Source organism: Manis javanica, chromosome 7 (genome assembly GCF_040802235.1).
Source record: "Manis javanica isolate MJ-LG chromosome 7, MJ_LKY, whole genome shotgun sequence".
Taxonomy (NCBI): Eukaryota; Metazoa; Chordata; class Mammalia; order Pholidota; family Manidae; genus Manis; species Manis javanica.
In genome coordinates, this window is record NC_133162.1 from 97,032,438 (window position 1) to 97,041,586 (window position 9,149).

A 9,149-nucleotide genomic window follows, 5' to 3' on the forward strand; every position below is an offset into this window, starting at 1 on the left:
GACCAATATCCCTGATGAATGTAGATGCAAAAATACTCAATAAAATATTAGCAAACAGAATTCAACAGTATATCAAAAGGATCATACACCATGACCAAGTGGGGTTCATCCCAGGGATGCAAGGATGGTACAACATTCGAAAATCCATCAACATCATCCACCACATCAACAAAAAGAAAGACAAAAACCACATGATCATCTCCATAGATGCTGAAAAAGCATTTGACAAAATTCAACATTCATTCATGATAAAAACTCTCAGCAAAATGGGAATAGAGGGCAAGTACCTCAACATAATAAAGGCCATATATGATAAACCCACAGCCAGCATTATACTGAACAGCGAGAAGCTGAAAGCATTTCCTCTGAGATCGGGAGCAAGACAGGGATGCCCACTCTCCCCACTGTTATTTAACATAGTACTGGAGGTCCTAGCCACGGCAATCAGACAAAACAAAGAAATACAAGGAATCCAGATTGGTAAAGAAGAAGTTAAACTGTCACTATTTGCAGATGATATGATACTGTACATAAAAAACCCTAAAGACTCCACTCCAAAACTACTAGAACTGATATCAGAATACAGCAAAGTTGCAGGATACAAAATTAACACACAGAAATCTGTAGCTTTCCTATACACTAACAATGAATCAATAGAAAGAGAAATCAGGAAAACAATTCCATTCACCATTGCATCAAAAAGAATAAAATACCTAGGAATAAACCTAACCAAAGAAGTGAAAGACTTATACTCTGAAAACTACAAGTCACTCTTAAGAGAAATTAAAGGGGACACTAATAAATGGAAACTCATCCCATGCTCATGGCTAGGAAGAATTAATATCGTCAAAATGGCCATCCTGCCCAAAGCAATATACAGATTTGATGCAATCCCTCTCAAATTACTAGCAACATTCTTCAATGAATTGGAACAAATAATTCAAAAATTCATATGGAAACACCAAAGACCCCGAATAGCCAAAGCAATCCTGAAAAAGAATGAAGTAGGGGGGATCTCACTCCCCAACTTCAAGCTCTACTACAAAGCCATAGTAATCAAGACAATTTGGTACTGGCACAAGAACAGAGCCACAGACCAGTGGAACAGATTAGAGACTCCAGACATTAACCCAAACATATATGGTCAATTAATATTTGATAAAGGAGCCATGGACATACAATGGCAAAATGACAGTCTCTTCAACAGATGGTGCTGGCAAAACTGGACAGCTACATCTAGGAGAATGAAACTGGACCATTGTCTAACCCCATATACAAAGGTAAACTCAAAATGGATCAAAGACCTGAATGTAAGTCATGAAACCATTAAACTCTTGGAAAAAAACATAGGCAAAAACCTCTTAGACATAAACATGAGTGACCTCTTCTTGAACATATCTCCCTGGGCAAGGAAAACAACAGCAAAAATGAGCAAGTGGGACTACATTAAGCTGAAAAGCTTCTGTACAGTGAAAGACATCATCAATAGAACAAAAAGGAACCCTACAGTATGGGAGAATATATTTGAAAATGACAGATCCGATAAAGGCTTGACGTCCAGAATATATAAAGAGCTCACATGCCTCAACAATCAAAAAACAAATAACCCAATTAAAAAATGGGCAGAGGAACTGAACAGACAGTTCTCTAAAAAAGAAATACAGATGGCCAACAGACACATGAAAAGATGCTCCACATCGCTAATTATCAGAGAAATGCAAATTAAAACTACAATGAGGTATCACCTCACACCAGTAAGGATAGCTGTCATCCAAAAGACAAACAACAACAAATGTTGGCGAGGCTGTGGAGAAAGGGGAACCCTCCTACACTGCTGGTGGGAATGTAAATTAGTTCAACCATTGTGGAAAGCAGTATGGAGGTTCATCAAAATGCTCAAAACAGACCTACCATTTGACCCAGGAATTCCACTCCTAGGAATTTACCCTAAGAACGCAGCAACCAAGTTTGAGAAAGACAGATGCACCCCTATGTTTATCGCAGCACTATTTACAATAGCCAAGAATTGGAAGCAACCTAAATGTCCATCGGTAGATGAATGGATAAAGAAGATGTGGTACATATACACAATGGAATACTACTCAGCCATAAGAAGTGGAAAAATCCAACCATTTGCAGCAACATGGATGGAGCTGGAGAGTATTATGCTCAGTGAAATAAGCCAAGCAGAGAAAGAGAAATACCAAATGATTTCACTCATCTGAGGAGAATAGGAACAAAGGAAAAACTGAAGGAACAAAACAGCAGCGGAATTACAGAACCCAAAAATGGACTAACAGGTACCAAAGGGAAAGGAACTGGGGAGGATGGGTGGGCAGGGAGGGATAACGGGGGGAAGAAAAAGGGGGGTATTAAGATTAGCATGCATGGGGGGAGGGAGAAAGGGGAGGGTGGGCTGCACAATACAGAGAGGACAAGTAGTGACTCTATAACATTTTGCTAAGCTGATGGACAGTAACCGTAATGTGGTTGTTAGGGGGGACCTGATATAGGGGAGAGCATAGTAAACATAGTATTCTTCATGTAAGTGTAGATTAAAAATTAAAAAAAAAAAAGAGAAAGAAAGAAAAGGCGGATTACTCCTTGATAGGATAAAACTATTTGTAAATCAAAGATCAACGCATGCTTTAAATATCCTTAATGTTGATCACTTAAAGGGTGTCAGATGATCAGCTATGGAGGTACTCTCTTCTGATAATATTCCCTTCTCTTAATAAAAAAAAAAAAAAAAAAAAGCAGTTACTGTTTGCTGACCTCCAATGAGTTCTGCACAGTTGTATACAGGGCATGTCAAAGTGTGGGCAAAGGGTCTGTTTGTTTCTATGCAGAAGAACAAGGCCTAGCTTGGATACCCAGAAAATGAAGTAAGATACGATATGAGGAGGAGCTTCTGGCATCAGCACTCTCTGGAGGACTTGTGCCGGGGGATGATCATCAAAAAGCCTCCACAGGGATCCGGATGATGCTGCGGTTGTGGCTGTATCCAGCCCACTGTCTCCTGGACTTGCCATAGGAATGAGGAGGGAGATGTCTAGGCTGGCATGTGCATACAGTGAGACAACGAATTTGACCAGATCTGTGCTCTTGGAACTCAACCAGGAGTTGGGAGGGGTGCAAGTTGTAGCACTCCAAAATCTCATGACTATAGACTATCTACGGTTAAAAGAACATATGGGATGTGAACAGATCCCAGAAATGGGCTGCTTTAATTTGTCTGATTGTTCAAGTACAGTTGGACAATATCCATCATATCATAGATAAATTTTCACAAATGCCTAGGGTGCCTAAATGGTTTTCTTGGCTTCACTGGAGATGGATGGTAATTATAGATTTGCTTTGTTTATGTCACCATATTCCTATTATGTTAATATGTGTGTGCAAATTAGTTAGTATTTTAAAACCTATACATACTTAAGGTACTCTACAAGAAGATATGTCAAAGAAATAATCAATCCTCCCATGTTTTCTTCCATATGCTACCTCTATAGCTTGTCTTCTTCCTTCCTAATTACAACCCTTAAATAGAATTCGTGCCTCATATCGAATTTACCAAGTATCATAATTCCTCCAGGTGGTAAAGATACCTCGAGACAAGTGCTGGGCATAGAAGCCACAGGGCATAAATCTGCAAAGAAGTAAAAAGCTAACCTTTTCAAACAATATGGCTTCTCTCTCACTTACCAACTTTACATTTCCCTGTATGGCCCCAGAAGATGACTGGTTAGCCAGAGACGGGTAAGATTCCTCAAGGGAGGAACAACCTAAGACAGGCACAGTCGCAGGGAGGCCATCAGGTGAGAATTTGGGGATCAACAGAGGTGAGGCTCAGAACCTCACCCCCCTGCTTTGAGAGAAATCTTCTGCATCCGTGGATGTCTTGCTGCCCTTGTCTAGCCTGGATTAATACTAAGTCCATAGGCACACACCTGATCATCTACATTTGCCCTCTTACAGCACTAAACTATGTTTTCTACCTTTATCTTGCATCTACCTACCACTTCAGCATTTTATTAAAAATAAAAAAAATAATAATAATAGAGGGAGAAATGTGGGATCAACATATAAATGAAGTACAAAAATCAAATGAATATTCATATTTGACCTGATTGTTTATAGGTCATAATGCGTGATCAAAACCGAAAGTTTCTGTGATGAATGTCCTTGTACTGTTCACCATGTAAGAATTTATTCACTATGTAAGAATTCGTTCACCATGTAAGAACTTGTTCGTTATGCTTCAGAAGATTGGAGACTGACGAGAATTAGGCTTGAGATGGATTAATGATTCTACATTGAGCATTGACCCCCCTATACTGATTTTTATTGTTGTTAACAACCATTTGATCAATAAATATGAGAGATGCCCTCTCAAAAAAAAAAAAAGCCACTCCTTATCATAGGAGAATTCAAAAGTTTACTTCCAGTCCTCTGGGGCACTCTAACCAGCAGTGTATGCAGTACACATTCTGATGATAAAATCCTTAATAACTATAGGATGAGTTGGCAGAATGATTTAGATCGAAGTCCAGAGCAAGGCAATTACACCTGGCTCCCAGCTTTAAGAAATTGAAATAATCTTTACCTGAATTTTTAAAAGTATGTTAAAATTATAACACCAACTGCCAACTGTGGTGATGACTTATTCCGCCCATGTGAGAGAGGGCACGGAAGAGGTAGAACCTTAATGTGCATGTTGCCACCACCTAAAGGTTAAAAACATCTGATGCGGTGTGGTACACTAATTGTACTTTCATCGATCACCCTGGGAATCTGAATAGCATGAGGGAAATGAAATTCTTGAGGCCAGCCTTTCTGCCATAGACTTTCCTCAGCTCCTTTGGACAAATGAGACATTTGGAGGAGGAATTCATCTCCAGGAATTTATCTCCAGGGGTTTGCTGTCCTGCTAAATTACTTTCTATTTCTCATTAATTCCTGTCTTCCTCTTGCCTACTCCACCTACCCCCTCTTGCCCTCCCTTGCCCGTCCAAGTCACATCAAGCTGTCAGACTCACCTGCTCTGAGCTCTTCCTCACTGCTCCACTGAGCTCCCTTCTCTCTGAACTAAAGGCAATCAGGGCTTAATTATGTCTCTCCCATGTTATTTGCTAATTGTCTCATCTAAGGCTCCTTGGCTCCATGGGAGATCCTGCCTTTTGGTGTAAAAGGCATGTTTTAAGTAATTGTAAGGCAAATGTAAGCTGATGCCTGCTTAACAAGGTAAATCAAAACTTGAAGCCAGGTGGAGAATCTTGGGCTCCTTTCTCTGAGGGCAGCCAGGCCTTGCACTAATATGGACACTGCAGACTGGGGCCAAGGTACAGTAGAACAAGGCAGGGGAAGTCACAGAAACACAATCACAACCTGCAAAGCCATGTGGGTGATTCTCACAGACCCACTAGGAGCAAAGGAAGCCAGATGTAAAGAACACACACTGACATCAAGTTCAAAAGGCAAAACTAAATGCTGGGGGTCAGGCACGGAGTTACCTCTCGATGTGTGAGTGGAAGGGATAGATGGTCTGCACCTTGATGTGGATGCTTGGAAACCCAGGATTCTGAAAAGCCCCAGATCCCACCTGCGGTGAAGCCCAGGACTAGACAAAAGCTGGTCATCTCTAAACTGTAAACATCCCTCCCTCTCAGCCCCCTCCTTTTCCATTTGGATGTCTGGGAATGTCTATGGAGGACTGAGAGAGGACAGGGTCTGAGGTCATAGTGCAGAGGCACTTTGCAGGGTGGCAGTGACCAGGGCAGAAGCCATCATCCCCAGAAGAAGGCTGGGGACCCAGAACTCAACCCCTCAGACTCTTAGCCTCTCACATCTTCCCAGCTGGTCTGTGAGGGTCCACACACATCCCCAAGTGCCTGTTGATGATTTGCTGGGGGCAGGGTGTGGCTCAACCTGAATTTCCTTAAAAAGGGCACTCTGGCCATGAGCTGAATGGGCTTGTCCATGCAAGATGGAGGCAGAGAGGCCAGGAGGAGGCTCCTGCAGAGTCAAGGTGAGAGATAGAGCCCACAGAAGCCTGGACTCTCAGGGAGTGTGTGCTGACCTGCAGGTGAGCAGCCACCTGGTGAGGAATCACACACATGGCACCCAAATTGCCCCTGGAAACGCTGCCTCAGGCTCTCCAGGGGAAAATACAATTGGTTTAGAGACAGGACATTAACAAATAATGAGTCAAACACATTTTTCTTTTTCAATTTTCCTTTAATCCTGGTTTCCTCTAGGGAGACTGATTTCCCAAAGTTTACAACAGGGGTCCGCAAAGTGGAATGCATCTGTTCGAGGATGTGCAAGATAATGTTTGGGAGCAAGAGATAAAGTGTTGGGACTTGTATTTATAGTTAGTTCTTATCTTGTTCCTCTCTAGATGATTCAGTCTCTGTGATAGTGTGTGTAGTACATTAGTAAGGCTGTACATATGTACAGTTTATAAATACTAATTTTGGGGGATGTCACTAAAATATTTTGGGATAGACTTGGCAACAAAAAAATATTTGGAATTCATTGCCCTACAGAGAAAATTCTAAACTGCAAATATAGCTTGTGACTGGCCCCCCATCCCTCGCCAACTGGCCTTCTTTCCTATCTCCTCTCTTCTTCCTACATCTTTTGTGTTTTAAAGCTGTCTCCTCAGGACCTATTTGTTGTTCTTTGGGGGTGAGGGGCTGGAAATTGGAGGGAAATTGTTAATTGACTTTCAAATCTAGCCTTTCCTGAACCATCTACATCATGTCCTGAACATATTTTTAGTACAGGACCTTAAATACATTTTGCTCCTATTTATTCCTAGCTTCTCTGTGTTTTCTGGCTGTAAGCACTTGGGATGGGGGAGGTAATTTATTGGTTTTTGGATCTCAGGGTTGCAAGAATTAGCAAATAAAAAAATAGCAAATAAAGATCCCATAGGATGCCCAATTAATTTTTTTTTTAGTCTAAGTATGTCCCCTGAGACATATTTATTTGGGACATACTTATACTATAAAATTATTTATTGTTCATGTGAATTCAAATTTAACTGGGATTCTGTATTTTAACTGGCAACCCTATGGCATCCAGAGGACCTAGCTCAGGGGCTGCCACAGTAGACACGTTTGGTAATTATCTTCTGAATGGATGTCTGAGTGAGTAAGACAGGTAACAGCTATAAAGATCCAGACTTGCCCCTGCCCCCAAGACTGAGAGACCTAAGGACTGATCTTTTATCATTTTAATAAATGTGATGTTTTTAAGGGGAAATTTGGCACCATTAAGTGTGTGTGCATATTTCCAGCTTTGCTCACTGAATGGGCCTAGAAGCGATGAGCAATGACTCCCTCGTGCCATGAACACCCCTAAGCACCCTCAGAGTAACAGAGCAATGAATGAGGAGCACAGGACCCATCAGGAGAAGGCTACACCAATCTGTGACAATCTGAGCATCAAAAAGGATAATGTGTGTAATGAACATTGACACATTGAAAAAACTGATGCATTCATAGTGATGAGAGAGAGAGAAAAATGAGAGGTGAGGGGGAGAGAGAATGAAAGGTTAAAAAGGTCCTTTCCAGGGGGATGCTATCTAATAAGTATGTAAGGAATGATAGAATAAGAAAATCATCATTTTGTTACCAATAGTGTAATAACTGATTTAGGTGAATATAATAGAAGATGATAAAAGAATTTGATAAAAAGTCATTAGAGAACAAGATATACACATGAAATGATTTCCCTCCCTCCCACCACCAGATTACTTATAACTACCAAGGGGAAAGAGAATGGTTACAATGGCAAAGTCTGGCAGCGGGCCTCCCCAGGCCATCTAACATTGCCTTAGTGGAACCTGACATTATGTCATCTGATGTGAAGCAGTAGGAAATGCCAATAATTCCTGTGTAATATGCTTGGTAGAAAGGCTTACCCTGAATCCAATCCTGAGGAGACAATTAGAAAAATCCAGAGTGTGGGGAATTTATAGGACAACTGGCTTGAAATCTTTGCAAATATCAATGTCATAATAGACAAAAAATGGTGAGACAGTTGTTCAAGAGCAAAAGACACCAAAGAGACAAAGCGACCGATTGTTGTGGGTAAACCTCAGTCAGATGTGGGGTTGATGGAGGGGGGTGTTAAATGCTATTATTAAATCAACATCAATTTCCTTACCTGTGAGTGCTGCGTGGTAGTTCTGTAGAAGAATGCTCTTATTCCTGCAGTTGCATGCCTAAGGGTTAGGGTTGAAAGTGGTGATGTCTGTAACTTAATTTTAATGCTTCAGAGAGAGAAAGAATAAATCTAGGGGAAGGGTTTTAAAATATAAAAAATAAAAAAGCCTCCCACCCCTCAAAAAGCGCACAAGAATATTGAAGAAGAAAAGATCCAGAAATTTGGAAAAAAGGGAGGGCAGAGTATATGTGAATTGATACAGTCTGTGAGGAGGAAATGTTCTAGATTCTCCCCCTCCTTCCTTCTCTAGGACATTCCTCCTACCCCAGTCCCAGCAAACCCCAACTTTTGGTTTGTATGCTGTGAGATACCCCTGCCCAGGGCAGAGCTGAACAAGTCATTCATGAAGCTAGAAAGTGTGATAAATATCAGTGCTCTGTATTTCCAAACATTGCACTGTCCTTTACCATCTTTATTAAAACATGTAACACACACACACACACACACACACACACACACACACACACACACACGGGCGCGTTGTGTGCAAGCGTTGATGCAGTCTCCCTGAAACTTCCCTCCCTCTGGGTTGCTGCCCAACCCATCAGAGATGATGGAATGCACCATGTGAGCAATGATTTCTTTCAAGACAATAATTACAAAACACTTAGCAGTATTTCCAAATGATTACCCATTTTATTTAAATATTTATCTTTCTCAAATTTGACTTATAATCTATAAGTAATTAGTTATGAGCCCCAGCTACCAGGTTGGTGACAGGCAGTTTCCTTAATTTTCTATGCAGTCGACAGGTTTTAACTCTGAAATTATTCTAGTCACAGCACACTTAAAAGGTCTGAATGAAAAAAAAAGTTCAATGCCTTAATATCTTTGAGATTTGCAAAGATATTTGAGGATTTGCTGAGGGATTCAGTGTAGGATGAAGAAAGTGTTTTGTTAGCAGGAAGACTAACTTG